This window comes from Schistocerca piceifrons, chromosome 4 (genome assembly GCF_021461385.2).
Source record: "Schistocerca piceifrons isolate TAMUIC-IGC-003096 chromosome 4, iqSchPice1.1, whole genome shotgun sequence".
NCBI lineage: Eukaryota > Metazoa > Arthropoda > Insecta > Orthoptera > Acrididae > Schistocerca > Schistocerca piceifrons.
In genome coordinates, this window is record NC_060141.1 from 59,259 (window position 1) to 76,609 (window position 17,351).

Sequence of the window (17,351 nt, forward strand, 5' to 3'; positions counted from 1 at the left end):
TGTGTGTGGTTGCAAGATTATGGTCCCATTGAGTACATTTTTGGAGAGAGGGACATCAGTTGCACCACAGGGCGGGAGGAGGGTGCCTAGCATGATACATTTTCTTTCTTCGGTAAGCATTTTTTTGTGTTTGATACTTTTGGAATTTTGGTTTTTCATGTTGATTTTAAAATGACCTTTTTCATGTTTGGATTGTACTAACTCGACTCTACCTCACAGCAGGTCAACGTGTGTGTGGTTGCAACATTATGGTCCCATTGAGTACATTTTTGGAGAGAGAGACATCAGTTGCACGACAGGGCGGGAGGAGGGTGCCTAGCACGATACATTTTCTTTCTTCGGTAAGCATTATTTTGTATTTGATGCTTTTGGAATTTTGGTTTTTCATGTTGATTTTAAAATGACCTTTTTCATGTTATGAATGTACTAACTCGTTTTTTCCTCACAACAGGTGAACGTGTGTGTGGTTGCAACATTATGGTCCCATTGAGTACATTTTTGGAGAGAGGGACATCAGTTGCACCACAGGGCGGGAGGAGGGTGCCTAGCACGATAAATTTCCTATCTTCGTTAAGCATTTTTTTGTGTTTGATACTTTTGGAATTTTGGTTTTTCATGTTGATTTTAAAATGACCTTTTTCATGTTTGGAATGTACTAACTCGAGTCTACCTCACAGCAGGTCAACGTGTGTGTGGTTGCAAAATTATGGTCCCATTGAGTACATTTTTGGAGAGAGGGACATCAGTTGCACCACAGGGCGGGAAGAGGGTGCCTAGCACGATACATTTTCTTTCTTCGGTAAGCATTTTTTTGTGTTTGATACTTTTCGAATTTTGGTTTTTCATGTTGATTTTAAAATGACCTTTTTCATGTTTCAAATGTACTAACTCGTTTTTTCCTCACGGCAGGTCAACGTGTGTGTGATTGAAACATTATGGTCCCATTGAGTACAGTTTTGGAGAGAGGGACATCAGTTGCACAACAGGGAGGGAGGAGGATGCCTAGCATGATACATTTTCTTTCTTCGGTAAGCATTTTTTTGTGTTTGATACTTTTGGAATTTTGGTTTTTCATGTTGATTTTAAAATGACCTTTTTCATGTTTGAAATGTACTAACTCGTTTTTTCCCCACAGCAGGTCAACGTGTGTGTGGTTGCAACATTATGGTCCCATTGAGTACATTTTTGGAGAGAGGGACATCAGTTGCACCACAGGGCGGGAGGAGGGTGCCTAGCATGATACATTTTCTTTCTTCGGTAAGCATTTTTTTGTGATTGATACTTTTGGAATTTTGGTTTTTCATGTTGATTTTAAAATGACCTTTTTCATGTTTGGATTGTACTAACTCGACTCTACCTCACAGCAGGTCAACGTGTGTGTGGTTGCAACATTATGGTCCCATTGAGTACATTTTTGGAGAGAGAGACATCAGTTGCACGACAGGGCGGGAGGAGGGTGCCTAGCATGATACATTTTCTTTCTTCGGTAACCATTTTTTTGTGTTTGATACTTTTGGAGTTTTGGTTTTTCATGTTGATTTTAAAATGACCTTTTTCATGTTTGGAATGTACTAACTCGACTCTACCTCACAGCAGGTCAACGTGTGTGTGGTTGCAACATTATGGTCCCATTGAGTACATTTTTGGAGAGAGAGACATCAGTTGCACGACAGGGCGGGAGGAGGGTGCCTAGCATGATACATTTTCTTTCTTCGGTAACCATTTTTTTGTGTTTGATACTTTTGGAGTTTTGGTTTTTCATGTTGATTTTAAAATGACCTTTTTCATGTTTGGAATGTACTAACTCGACTCTACCTCACAGCAGGTCAACGTGTGTGTGGTTGCAACATTATGGTCCCATTGAGTACATTTTTGGAGAGAGGGACATCAGTTGCACCACAGGGCGGGAGGAGGGTGCCTAGCATGATACATTTTCTTTCTTCGGTAAGCATTTTTTTGTGATTGATACTTTTGGAATTTTGGTTTTTCATGTTGATTTTAAAATGACCTTTTTCATGTTTGGATTGTACTAACTCGACTCTACCTCACAGCAGGTCAACGTGTGTGTGGTTGCAAGATTATGGTCCCATTGAGTACATTTTTGGAGAGAGGGACATCAGTTGCACCACAGGGCGGGAGGAGGGTGCCTAGCATGATACATTTTCTTTCTTCGGTAACCATTTTTTTGTGTTTGATACTTTTGGAGTTTTGGTTTTTCATGTTGATTTTAAAATGACCTTTTTCATGTTTGGAATGTACTAACTCGACTCTACCTCACAGCAGGTCAACGTGTGTGTGGTTGCAACATTATGGTCCCATTGAGTACATTTTTGGAGAGAGGGACATCAGTTGCACCACAGGGCGGGAGGAGGGTGCCTAGCATGATACATTTTCTTTCTTCGGTAAGCATTTTTTTGTGTTTGATACTTTTGGAATTTTGGTTTTTCATGTTGATTTTAAAATGACCTTTTTCATGTTTGGAATGTACTAACTCGACTCTACCTCACAGCAGGTCAACATGTGTGTGGTTGCAACATTATGGTCCCATTGAATACATTTTTGGAGAGAGGGACATCAGTTGCACCACAGGGCGGGAGGAGGGTGCCCAGCACGATACATTTTCTTTCTTCGGTAAGCATTTTTTTGTGTTTGATACTTTTGGAATTTTGGTTTTTCATGTTGATTTTAAAATGACGTTTTTCATGTTTGAAATGTACTAACTCGTTTTTTCCTCACAGCAGGTCAACGTGTGTGTGATTGCAACATTATGGTCCCATTGAGTACAGTTTTGGAGAGAGGGACATCAGTTGCACAACAGGGAGGGAGGAGGATGCCTAGCATGATACATTTTCTTTCTTCGGTAGCATTTTTTTGTGTTTGATACTTTTACAATTTTGGTTCTTCATGTTGATTTTAAAATGACCTTTTTCATGTTTGAAATGTACTAACTCGTTTTTTCCCCACAGCTGGTCAACGTGTGTGTGGTTGCAACATTATGGTCCCATTGAGTACATTTTTGGAGAGAGGGACATCAGTTGCACCACAGGGCGGGAGGAGGGTGCCTAGCACGATACATTTTCTTTCTTCGGTAAGCATTTTTTTGTGTTTGATACTTTTGGAATTTTGGTTTATCATGTTGATTTTAAAATGACCTTTTTCATGTTTGAAATGTACTAACTCGTTTTTTCCTCACAGCAGGTCAACGTGTGTGTGGTTGCAACATTATGGTCCCATTGAGTACATTTTTGGAGAGAGGGACATCAGTTGCACCACAGGGCGGGAGGAGGGTGCCTAGCATGATACATTTTCTTTCTTCGGTAAGCATTTTTTTGTGTTTGATACTTTTGGAATTTTGGTTTTTCATGTTGATTTTAAAATGACCTTTTTCATGTTTGGATTGTACTAACTCGACTCTACCTCACAGCAGGTCAACGTGTGTGTGGTTGCAACATTATGGTCCCATTGAGTACATTTTTGGAGAGAGAGACATCAGTTGCACGACAGGGCGGGAGGAGGGTGCCTAGCACGATACATTTTCTTTCTTCGGTAAGCATTATTTTGTATTTGATGCTTTTGGAATTTTGGTTTTTCATGTTGATTTTAAAATGACCTTTTTCATGTTAGGAATGTACTAACTCGTTTTTTTCTCACAACAGGTGAACGTGTGTATGGTTGCAATATTATGGTCCCATTGAGTACATTTTTGGAGAGAGGGACATCAGTTGCACCACAGGGCGGGAGGAGGGTGCCTAGCACGATAAATTTTCTATCTTCGTTAAGCATTTTTTTGTGTTTGATACTTTTGGAATTTTGGTTTTTCATGTTGATTTTAAAATGACCTTTTTCATGTTTGAAATGTACTAACTCGTTTTTTCCTCACAGCAGGTCAACGTGTGTGTGATTGCAACATTATGGTCCCATTGAGTACAGTTTTGGAGAGCGGGACATCAGTTGCACCACAGGGCAGGAGGAGGGTGCTTAGCACGAAACATATTCTTTCTTCGGTAAGCATATTTTTGTGTTTGATACTTTTGGAATTTTGGTTTTTCATGTTGATTTTAAAATGACCTTTTTCATGTTTGGAATGTACTAACACGTGTCTACCTCACAGCAGGTCAACGTGTGTGTGGTTGCAACATTATGGTCCCATTGAGTACATTTTTGGAGAGAGGGACATCAGTTGCACCACAGGGCGGGAGGAGGGTGCCTAGCATGATACATTTTCTTTCTTCGGTAAGGATTTTTTGTGTTTGATACTTTTGGAATTTTGGTTTTTCATGTTGATTTTAAAATGACCTTTTTCATGTTTGGAATGTACTAACTCGTTTTTTCCTCACAACAGGTGAACGTGTGTGTGGTTGCAACATTATGGTCCAATTGAGTACATTTTTGGGGAGAGGGACATCAGTTGCACCACAGGGCGGGTGGAGGGTGCCTAGCACGATACATTTTCTTTCTTCGGTAAGCATTTTTTTGTGTTTGATACTTTTGGAATTTTGGTTTTTCATGTTGATTTTAAAATGACCTATTTCATGTTTGAAATGTACTAACTCGTTTTTTCCTCACAGCAGGTCAACGTGTGTGTGGTTGCAACATTATGGTCCCATTGAGTACATTTTTGGAGAGAGAGACATCAGTTGCGCTACTGGGCGGGAGGAGGGTGCCTAGCACGATACATTTTCTTTCTTCGGTAAGCATTATTTTGTATCTGATGCTTTTGGAATTTTGGTTTTTCATGTTGATTTTAAAATGACCTTTTTCATGTTTGGAATGTACTAACTCGTTTTTTCCTCACAACAGGTGAACGTGTGTGTGGTTGCAACATTATGGTCCCATTGAGTACATTTTTGGAGAGAGGAACATCAGTTGCACCACAGGGCGGGAGGAGGGTGCTCAGCACGATACATTTTCTTTCTTCTGTAAGCATTTTTTTGTGTTTGATACTTTTGGAATTTTGGTTTTTCATGTTGATTTTAAAATGACGTATTTCATGTTTGAAATGTACTAACTCGTTTTTTCCTCACAGCAGGTCAACGTGTGTGTGGTTGCAACATTATGGTCCCATTGAGTACATTTTTGGAGAGAGGGACACCAGTTGCACCACAGGGCGGGAGGAGGGTGCCTAGCACGATACATTTTCTTTCTTCGGTAAGCATTTTTTTGTGTTTGATACTTTTGGAATTTTGGTTTTTCATGTTGATTTTAAAATGACCTTTTTCATGTTTGGAATTGACTAACTCGACTCTACTTCACAGCAGGTCAACGTGTGTGTGGTTGCAAGATTATGGTCCCATTGAGTACATTTTTGGAGAGAGGGACATCAGTTGCACCACAGGGCGGGAGGAGGGTGCCTAGCATGATACATTTTCTTTCTTCGGTAAGCATTTTTTTGTGTTTGATACTTTTGGAATTTTGGTTTTTCATGTTGATTTTAAAATGACCTTTTTAATATTTGGAATGTACTAACTCGTTCTTTCCTCACAACAGGTGAACGTGTGTGTGGTTGCAACATTATGGTCCCATTGAGTACATTTTTGGAGAGAGGGACATCAGTTGCACCACAGGGCGGGTGGAGGGTGCCTAGCACGATACATTTCCTTTCTTCGGTAAACATTTTTTTGTGTTTGATACTTTTGGAATTTTGGTTTTTCATGTTGATTTTAAAATGACCTATTTCATGTTTGAAATGTACTAACTCGTTTTTTCCTCACAGCAGGTCAACGTGTGTGTGGTTGCAACATTATGGTCCCATTGAGTACATTTTTGAAGAGAGAGACATCAGTTGCACTACTGGGCGGGAGGAGGGTGCCTAGCACGATACATTTTCTTTCTTCGGTAAGCATTTTTCTGTGTTTGATACTTTTGGAATTTTTGTTTTTCATGTTGATTTTAAAACGACCTATTTCATGTTTGAAATGTACTAACTCGTTTTTATCTCACAGCAGGTCAACGTGTGTGTGGTTGCAACATTATGTTCCCATTGAGTACATTTTTGGAGAGAGGGACATCAGTTGCACCACAGGGCGAAAGGAGGTTGCCTAGCATGATACATTTTCTTTCTTCAGTAAGCATTTTTTTGTGTTTGATACTTTTGGAATTTTGGTTTTTCATGTTGATTTTAAAATGACCTTTTTCATGTTTGGAATGTACTAACTCGACTCTACCTCACAGCAGGTCAACGTGTGTGTGGTTGCAACATTATGGTCCCATTGAGTACATTTTTGGAGAGAGGGACACCAGTTGCACCACAGGGCGGGAGGAGGGTGCCTAGCACGATAAATTTTATTTCTTCGGTAAGCATTTTTTTGTGTTTGATACTTTTGGAATTTTGGTTTTTCATGTTGATTTTAAAATGACCTTTTTCATGTTTGAAATGTACTAACTCGTTTTTTCCTCACAGCAGGTCAACGAGTGTGTGGTTGCAACATTATGGTCCCATTGAGTACATTTTTGGAGAGAGGGACATCAGTTGCACTACAGGGCAGGAGGAGGGTGTCTAGCACGATACATTTTCTTTCTTCGGTAAGCATTATTTTGTGTTTGATACTTTTGGAATTTTGGTTTTTCATGTTGATTTTAAAATGAACTTTTTCATGTTTGAAATGTACTAACTCATGTTTTCCTCACAGCAGGTCAACGTGTGTGTGGTTGCAACATTATGGTCCCATTGAGTACATTTTTGGAGAGAGGGACATCAGTTGCACCACAGGGCGGGAGGAGGGTGCCTAGCATGATACATTTTCTTTCTTCGGTAAGCATTTTTTTGTGTTTGATACTTTTGGAATTTTGGTTTTTCATGTTGATTTTAAAATGACCTTTTTCATGTTTGGAATGTACTAACTAGACTCTACCTCACAGCAGGTCAACGTGTGTGTGGTTGCAACATTATGTTCCCATTGAGTACATTTTTGGAGAGAGGGACATCAGTTGCACCACAGGGCGGGAGGAGGGTGCCTAGCACGATACATTTTCTTTCTTCGGTAAGCATTTTTTTGTGTTTGATACTTTTGGAATTTTGGTTTTTCATGTTGATTTTAAAATGACCTTTTTCATGTTTGAAATGTACTAACTCGTTTTTTCCTCACAGCAGGTCAACGTGCGTGTGATTGCAACATTATGGTCCCATTGAGTACATTTTTGGATAGAGGGACATCTGTTGCACCACAGGGCGGGAGGAGGGTGCCTAGCACGATACATTTTCTTTCTTCGGTAAGCATTTTTTTGTGTTTGATACTTTTGGAATTTTGGTTTTTCATGTTGATTTTAAAATGACCTTTTTCATGTTTGAAATGTACTAACTCGTTTTTTCCTCACAGCAGGTCAACGTGTGTGTGGTTGCAACATTATGGTCCCATTGAGTACATTTTTGGAGAGGGGACATCAGTTGCACCACAGGGCGGGAAGAGGCTGCCTAGCACGATATATTTACTTTCTTCGGTAAACATTTTTTTGTATTTGATGCTTTTGGAATTTTGGTTTTTCATGGTGATTTTAAAATGACATTTTTCATGTTTGAAATGTACTAACTCGTTTTTTCCTCACAGCAGGTCAACGTGTGTGTGGTTGCAACATTATGGTCCCATTGAGTACATTTTTGGAGAGAGGGACATCAGTTGCACCACAGGGCGGGAAGAGGCTGCCTAGCACGATACATTTTCTTTCTTCGGTAAGCATTATTTTGTATTTGATGCTTTTGGAATTTTGGTTTTTCATGGTGATTTTAAAATGACATTTTTCATGTTTGGAATGTACTAACTCATTTTTTCCTCACAACAGGTGAACGTGTGTGTGGTTGCAACATTATGGTCCCATTGAGTACATTTTTGGAGAGAGGGACATCAGTTGCACCACAGTGCGGGAGGAGGGTGCCTAGCACAATACATTTTCTTTCTTCGGTAAGCATTTTTTTGTGTTTGATACTTTTGGAATTTTGGTTTTTCATGTTGATTTTAAAATGACCTTTTTCATGTTTGAAATGTACTAACTCGTTTTTTTTCACAGCAGGTCAACGTGTGTGTGGTTGCAACATTATGGTCCCATTGAGTACATTTCTGGAGAGAGGGACATCAGTTGCACCACAGGGCGGGAAGAGGGTGCCTAGCACGATACATTTTCTTTCTTCGGTAAGCATTTTTTTGTGTTTGATACTTTTGGAATTTTGGTTTTTCATGTTGATTTTAAAAAGACCTTTTTCATGTTTGGAATGTACTAACTCAACTCTACCTCACAGCAGGTCAACGTGTGTCTGGTTGCAACCTTATGGTCCCATTGAGTACATTTTTGGAGAGAGGGACATCATTTGCACCACAGGGTGGGAGGAGGGTGCCTAGCACGATACATGTTCTTTCTTCGGTAAGCATTTTTTTGTGTTTGATACTTTTGGAATTTTGGTTTTTCATGTTGATTTTAAAATGACCTTTTTCATGTTTGAAATGTACTAACTCGTTTTTTCCTCACAGCAGGTCAACGTGTGTGTGATTGAAACATTATGGTCCCATTCAGTACAGTTTTGGAGAGAGGGACATCAGTTGCACCACAGGGCCGGAGGAGGATGCCTAGCACGATACATTTTCTTTCTTCGGTAAGCATTTTTTTGTGTTTGATACTTTTGGAATTTTGGTTTTTCAAGTTGATTTTAAAATGACCTTTTTCATGTTTGAAATGTACTAACTCGTTTTTTCCCCACAGCAGGTCAACGTGTGTGTGGTTGCAACAATATGGTCCCATTGAGTACATTTTTGGAGAGAGGGACATCAGTTGCACCACAGGGCGGGAGGAGGGTGCCTAGCACGATACATTTTCTTTCTTCGGTAAGCATTTTTTTGTGTTTGATACTTTTGGAATTTTGGTTTTCCATGTTGATTTGAAAATGACCTTGTTCATGTTTGGAATGTACTAACTCGTTTTTTCCTCACAGCAGGTCAACGTGTGTGTGGTTGCAACATTATGGTCCCATTGAGTACAGTTTTGGAGAGAGGGACATCAGTTGCACCACATGGCGGGAGGAGGGTGCCTAGCACGATACATTTTCTTTCTTCGGTAAGCATTTCTTTGTGTTTGATACTTTTGGAATTTTTGTTTTTCATGTTGATATTAAAATGACCTTTTTCATGTTTGGAATGTACTAACTCGACTAACATGTTAAAATGATACATTTTCTTTCTTCAGTAAGCATTTTTTTGTGTTTGATACTTTTGGAATTTTGGTTTTTCATGATGATTTTAAAATGACCTCTTTCATGTTTGGAATGTACTAACTCGACTCTACCTCACAGCAGGTCAACGTGTGTCTGGTTGCAACATTATGAACCCATTGAGTACATTTTTGGAGAGAGGGATATCAGTTGCACCACAGCGCGGGAGGAGGGTGCCTAGCACGATACATTTTCTTTCTTTGGTAAGCATTTTTTTGTGTTTGATACTTTTGGAATTTTGGTTTTTCATGTTGATTTTAAAATGACCTTTTTCATGTTTGAAATGTACTAACTCGTTTTTTCCTCACAGCAGGTCAACGTGTGTGTGATTGCAACATTATGGTCCCATTGAGTACAGTTTTGGAGAGAGGGAGATCAGTTGCACCACAGCGCGGGAGGAGTGTGCCTAGCACGATACATATTCTTTCTTCGGTAAGCATTTTTTTGTGTTTGATACTTTTGGAATTTTGGTTTTTCGTGTTGATTTTAAAATGACCTTTTTCATGCTTGAAATGTAGTAACTCGTTTTTTCCTCACAGCAGGTCAACGTGTGTGTGATTGCAACATTATGGTCCCATTGAGTACATTTTTGGAGAGAGGGACATCAGTTGCACCACAGGGCGGGAAGAGGGTGCCTAGCACGATACATTTACTTTCTTCGGTAAGCATTTTTTTGTGTTTGATACTTTTGGAATTTTGGTTTTTAATGTTGATTTGAAAATGACCTTTTTCATGTTTGAAATGTACTAACTCGTTTTTTCCCCACAGCAGGTCAACGTGTGTGTGGTTGCAACATTGTGGTCCCATTGAGTACGTTTTTGGAGAGAGTGACATCAGTTGCACCACAGGGCGGGAGGAGGGTGCCTAGCACGATACATTTTCTTTCTTCGGTAAGCATTTTTTTGTGTTTGATACTTTTCGAATTTTGGTTTTTCATGTTGATTTTAAAATGACCTTGTTCATGTTTGGAATGTACTAACTCGTTTTTTCCTCACAGCAGGTCAACGTGTGTGTGGTTGCAACATTACGGTCCCATTGAGTACAGTTTTGGAGAGAGGGACATCAGTTGCACCACAGGGCGGGAGGAGGGTGCCTAGCACGATAGATTTTCTTTCTTCGGTAAGCATTTTTTTGTGTTTGATACTTTTGGAATTTTGGTTTTTCATGTTGATTTTAAAATGACCTTTTTCATGTTTGAAATGTACTAACTCGTTTTTTCCACACAGCTTGTCAACGTGTGAGCGATTGCAACATTATGGTCCCATTGAGTACAGTTTTGGAGAGAGGGACATCAGTTGCACCACAGGGAGGGAGGAGGGTGCCTAGCACGATACATTTCCTTTCTTCGGTAAGCATTTTTTTGTGTTTGATACTTTTGGAATTTTGGTTTTTCATGTTGATTTTAAAATGACCTTTTTCATGTTTGAAATGTACTAACTCGTTTTTTCCTCACAGCGGGTCAACGTGTGTGTGGTTGCAACATTATGGTCCCATTGAGTACATTTTTGGAGAGAGGGACATCAGTTGCACCACAGGGCAGGAGGAGGGTGCCTAGCACAATACATTTTCTTTCTTCGGTAAGCATTATTTTGTGTTTGATACTTTTGGAACTTTGGTTTTTCATGTTGATTTTAAAATGAACTTTTTCATGTTTGAAATGTACTAACTCATTTTTTTCTCACAGCAGGTCAACGTGTGTGTGGTTGCATTATTATGGTCCCATTGAGTACATTTTTGGAGAGAGGGACATCAGTTGAACCACAGGGCGGGAGGAGGGTGCCTAGCATGATACATTTTCTTTCTTCGGTAAGCATTTTTTTGTGTTTGATACTTTTGGAATTTTGGTTTTTCATGTTGATTTTAAAATGACCTTTTTCATGTTTGGAATGTACTAACTCGACTCTACCTCACAACAGGTCAACGTGTGTGTGGTTGCAACATTAAGGTCCCATTGAGTACATTTTTGGAGAGAGGGACATCAGTTGCACCACAGGGCGAGAGGAGGGTGCCTAGCACGATACATTTTCTTTCTTCGGTAAGCATTATTTTGTGTTTGATACTTTTGGAATTTTGGTTTTTCACGTTGATTTTAAAACGACCTTTTTCATGTTTGAAATGTACTAACTCGTTTTTTCCTCACAGCAGGTCAACATGTGTGTGATTGCAGCATTACGATCCCATTGAGTACAGTTTTGGAGAGAGGGACATCAGCTGCACCACAGGGCGGGAGGAGGGTGCCTAGCACGATACATATTCTTTCTTCGGTAAGCATTTTTTTGTGTTTGATACTTTTGGAATTTTGGTTCTTCATGTTGATTTTAAAATGACCTTTTTCATGTTTGAAATGTACTAACTCGTTTTTTCCTCACAGCAGGTCAACGTGTGTGTGGTTGCAACATTATGGTCCCATTGAGTACATTTTTGGAGAGAGGGACATCAGTTGCACCACAGGGCGGGAAGAGCGTGCCTAGCACGATACATTTACTTTCTTCGGTAAGCATTTTTTTGGGTTTGATACTTTTGGAATTTTGGTTTTTCATGTTGATTTTAAAATGACCTTTTTCATGTTTGGAATGTACTAAATCGACTCTACCTCACAGCAGGTCAACGTGTGTGTGGTTGCAACATTATGGTCCCATTGAGTACATTTTTGGAGAGAGGGACATCAGTTGCACCACAGGGCGGGAGGAGGGTGCCTAGCATGATACATTTTCTTTCTTCGGTAAGCATTTTTTTGTGTTTGATACTTTTGGAATTTTGGTTTTTCATGTTGATTTTAAAATGACCTTTTTCATGTTTGGAATGTACTAACTCGACTCTACCTCACAGCAGGTCAACATGTGTGTGGTTGCAACATTATGGTCCCATTGAGTACATTTTTGGAGAGAGGGACATCAGTTGCACCACAGGGCGGGAGGAGGGTGCCCAGCACGATACATTTTCTTTCTTCGGTAAGCATTTTTTTGTGTTTGATACTTTTGGAATTTTGGTTTTTCATGTTGATTTTAAAATGACGTTTTTCATGTTTGAAATGTACTAACTCGTTTTTTCCTCACAGCAGGTCAACGTGTGTGTGATTGAAACATTATGGTCCCATTGAGTACAGTTTTGGAGAGAGGGACATCAGTTGCACAACAGGGAGGGAGGAGGATGCCTTGCATGATACATTTTCTTTCTTCGGTAGCATTTTTTTGTGTTTGATACTTTTAGAATTTTGGTTTTTCATGTTGATTTTAAAATGACCTTTTTCATGTTTGAAATGTACTAACTCGTTTTTTCCCCACAGCAGGTCAACGTGTGTGTGGTTGCAACATTATGGTCCCATTGAGTACATTTTTGGAGAGAGGGACATCAGTTGCACCACAGGGCGGGAGGAGGGTGCCTAGCACGATACATTTTCTTTCTTCGGTAAGCATTTTTTTGTGTTTGATACTTTTGGAATTTTGGTTTTTCATGTTGATTTTAAAATGACCTTTTTCATGTTTGAAATGTACTAACTCGTTTTTTCCTCACAGCAGGTCAACGTGTGTGTGGTTGCAACATTATGGTCCCATTGAGTACATTTTTGGAGAGAGGGACATCAGTTGCACCACAGGGCGGGAGGAGGGTGCCTAGCATGATACATTTTCTTTCTTCGGTAAGCATTTTTTTGTGTTTGATACTTTTGGAATTTTGGTTTTTCATGTTGATTTTAAAATGACCTTTTCCATGTCTGAAATGTACTAACTCGTTTTTTCCTCACAGCAGGTCAACGTGTGTGTGGTTGCAACATTATGGTCCCATTGAGTACATTTTTGGAGAGAGAGACATCAGTTGCACTACTGGGCGGGAGGAGGGTGCCTAGCACGATACATTTTCTTTCTTCGGTAAGCATTATTTTGTATTTGATGCTTTTGGAATTTTGGTTTTTCATGTTGATTTTAAAATGACCTTTTTCATGTTTGGAATGTACTAACTCGTTTTTTCCTCACAACAGGTGAACGTGTGTGTGGTTGCAACATTATGGTCCCATTGAGTACATTTTTGGAGGGAGGGACATCAGTTGCACCACTGGACGGTAGGAGGTTGCCTAGCACGATACATTTTCTTTCTTCGGTAAGCATTTTTCTGTGTTTGATACTTTTGGAATTTTTGTTTTTCATGTTGATTTTAAAACGACCTATTTCATGTTTGAAATGTACTAACTCGTTTTTATCTCACAGCAGGTCAACGTGTGTGTGGTTGCAACATTATGTTCCCATTGAGTACATTTTTGGAGAGAGGGACATCAGTTGCACCACAGGGCGAAAGGAGGTTGCCTAGCATGATACATTTTCTTTCTTCGGTAAGCATTTTTTTGTGTTTGATACTTTTGGAATTTTGGTTTTTCATGTTGATTTTAAAATGACCTTTTTCATGTTTGGAATGTACTAACTCGACTCTACCTCACAGCAGGTCAACGTGTGTGTGGTTGCAACATTATGGTCCCATTGAGTACATTTTTGGAGAGAGGGACATCAGTTGCACCACAGGGCGGGAGGAGGGTGCCTAGCACGATACATTTTCTTTCTTCGGTAAGCATTTTTTTGTGTTTGATACTTTTGGAATTTTGGTTTTTCATGTTGATTTTAAAATGACCTTTTTCATGTTTGAAATGTACTAACTCGTTTTTTCCTCACAGCAGGTCAACGAGTGTGTGGTTGCAACATTATGGTCCCATTGAGTACATTTTTGGAGAGAGGGACATCAGTTGCACTACAGGGCAGGAGGAGGGTGTCTAGCACGATACATTTTCTTTCTTCGGTAAGCATTATTTTGTGTTTGATACTTTTGGAATTTTGGTTTTTCATGTTGATTTTAAAATGAACTTTTTCATGTTTGAAATGTACTAACTCATGTTTTCCTCACAGCAGGTCAACGTGTGTGTGGTTGCAACATTATGGTCCCATTGAGTACATTTTTGGAGAGGGGGACATCAGTTGCACCACAGGGCGGGAGGAGGGTGCCTAGCATGATACATTTTCTTTCTTCGGTAAGCATTTTTTTGTGTTTGATACTTTTGAAATTTTGGTTTTTCATGTTGATTTTAAAATGACCTTTTTCATGTTTGGAATGTACTAACTAGACTCTACCTCACAGCAGGTCAACGTGTGTGTGGTTGCAACATTATGTTCCCATTGAGTACATTTTTGGAGAGAGGGACATCAGTTGCACCACAGGGCGGGAGGAGGGTGCCTAGCACGATACATTTTCTTTCTTCGGTAAGCATTTTTTTGTGTTTGATACTTTTGGAATTTTGGTTTTTCATGTTGATTTTAAAATGACCTTTTTCATGTTTGAAATGTACTAACTCGTTTTTTCCTCACAGCACGTCAACGTGCGTGTGATTGCAACATTATGGTCCCATTGAGTACATTTTTGGAGAGAGGGACATCTGTTGCACCACAGGGCGGGAGGAGGGTGCCTAGCACGATACATTTTCTTTCTTCGGTAAGCATTTTTTTGTGTTTGATACTTTTGGAATTTTGGTTTTTCATGTTGATTTTAAAATGACCTTTTTCATGTTTGAAATGTACTAACTCGTTTTTTCCTCACAGCAGGTCAACGTGTGTGTGGTTGCAACATTATGGTCCCATTGAGTACATTTTTGGAGAGGGGACATCAGTTGCACCACAGGGTGGGAAGAGGCTGCCTAGCACGATATATTTACTTTCTTCGGTAAGCATTTTTTTGTATTTGATGCTTTTGGAATTTTGGTTTTTCATGGTGATTTTAAAATGACATTTTTCATGTTTGAAATGTATTAACTCGTTTTTTCCTCACAGCAGGTCAACGTGTGTGTGGTTGCAACATTATGGTCCCATTGAGTACATTTTTGGAGAGAGGGACATCAGTTGCACCACAGGGCGGGAAGAGGCTGCCTAGCACGATACTTTTTCTTTCTTCGGTAAGCATTATTTTGTATTTGATGCTTTTGGAATTTTGGTTTTTCATGGTGATTGTAAAATGACATTTTTCATGTTTGGAATGTACTAACTCGTTTTTGACTCACAACAGGTGAACGTGTGTGTGGTTGCAACATTATGGTCCCATTGAGTACATTTTTGGAGAGAGGGACATCAGTTGCACCACAGTGCGGGAGGAGGGTGCCTAGCACAATACATTTTCTTTCTTCGGTAAGCATTTTTTTGTGTTTGATACTTTTGGAATTTTGGTTTTTCATGTTGATTTTAAAATGACCTTTTTCATGTTTGAAATGTACTAACTCGTTTTTTTTCACAGCAGGTCAACGTGTGTGTGGTTGCTACATTATGGTCCCATTGAGTACATTTCTGGAGAGAGGGACATCAGTTGCACCACAGGGCGGGAAGAGGGTGCCTAGCACGATACATTTTCTTTCTTCGGTAAGCATTTTTTTGTGTTTGATACTTTTGGAATTTTGGTTTTTCATGTTGATTTTAAAATGACCTTTTTCAAGTTTGGAATGTACTAACTCAACTCGAGAGGGACATCATTTGCACCACAGGGCGGGAGGAGGGTGCCTAGCACGATACATGTTCTTTCTTCGGTAAGCATTTTTTTGTGTTTGATACTTTTGGAATTTTGGTTTTACATGTTGATTTTAAAATGACCTTTTTCATGTTTGAAATGTACTAACTCGTTTTTTCCTCACAGCAGGTCAACGTGTGTGTGATTGAAACATTATGGTCCCATTCAGTACAGTTTTGGAGAGAGGGACATCAGTTGCACCACAGGGCCGGAGGAGGATGCCTAGCACGATACATTTTCTTTCTTCGGTAAGCATTTTTTTGTGTTTGATACTTTTGGAATTTTGGTTTTTCAAGTTGATTTTAAAATGACCTTTTTCATGTTTGAAATGTACTAACTCGTTTTTTCCCCACAGCAGGTCAACGTGTGTGTGGTTGCAACAATATGGTCCCATTGAGTACATTTTTGGAGAGAGGGACATCAGTTGCACCACAGGGCGGGAGGAGGGTGCCTAGCACGATACATTTTCTTTCTTCGGTAAGCATTTTTTTGTGTTTGATACTTTTGGAATTTTGGTTTTCCATGTTGATTTGAAAATGACCTTGTTCATGTTTGGAATGTACTAACTAGTTTTTTCCTCACAGCAGGTCAACGTGTGTGTGGTTGCAACATTATGGTCCCATTGAGTACAGTTTTGGGGGAGAGGGACATCAGTTGCACCACAGGGCGGGAGGAGGGTGCCTAGCACGATACATTTTCTTTCTTCGGTAAGCATTTCTTTGTGTTTGATACTTTTGGAATTTTGGTTTTTCATGTTGATTTTAAAATGACCTTTTTCATGTTTGGAATGTACTAACTCGACTAACATGTTAAAATGATACAATTTCTTTCTTCAGTAAGCATTTTTTTGTGTTTGATACTTTTGGAATTTTGGTTTTTCATGATGATTTTAAAATGACCTTTTTCATGTTTGGAATGTACTAACTCGACTCTACCTCACAGCAGGTCAACGTGTGTCTGGTTGCAATATTATGAACCCATTGAGTACATTTTTGGAGAGAGGGATATCAGTTGCACCACAGCGCGGGAGGAGGGTGCCTAGCATGATACATTTTCTTTCATCGGTAAGCATTTTTTTGTGTTTGATACTTTTGGAATTTTGGTTTTTCATGTTGATTTTAAAATGACCTTTTTCATGTTTGAAATGTACTAACTCGTTTTTTCCTCACAGCAGGTCAACGTGTGTGTGATTGCAACATTATGGTCCCATTGAGTACAGTTTTGGAGAGAGGGAGATCAGTTGCACCACAGCGCGGGAGGAGGGTGCCTAGCACGATACATATTCTTTCTTCGGTAAGCATTTTTATGTGTTTGATACTTTTGGAATTTTGGTTTTTCGTGTTGATTTTAAAATGACCTTTTTCATGCTTGAAATGTAGTAACTCGTTTTTTCCTCACAGCAGGTCAACGTGTGTGTGATTGCAACATTATGGTCCCATTGAGTACATTTTTGGAGAGAGGGACATCAGTTGCACCACAGGGCGGGAGGAGGGTGCCTAGCACGATACATTTTCTTTCTTCGGTAAGCATTTTTTTGTGTTTGATACTTTTGGAATTTTGGTTTTTCATGTTGATTTTAAAATGACCTTTTCCATGTTTGAAAAGTAGTAACTCGTTTTTTCCTCACAGC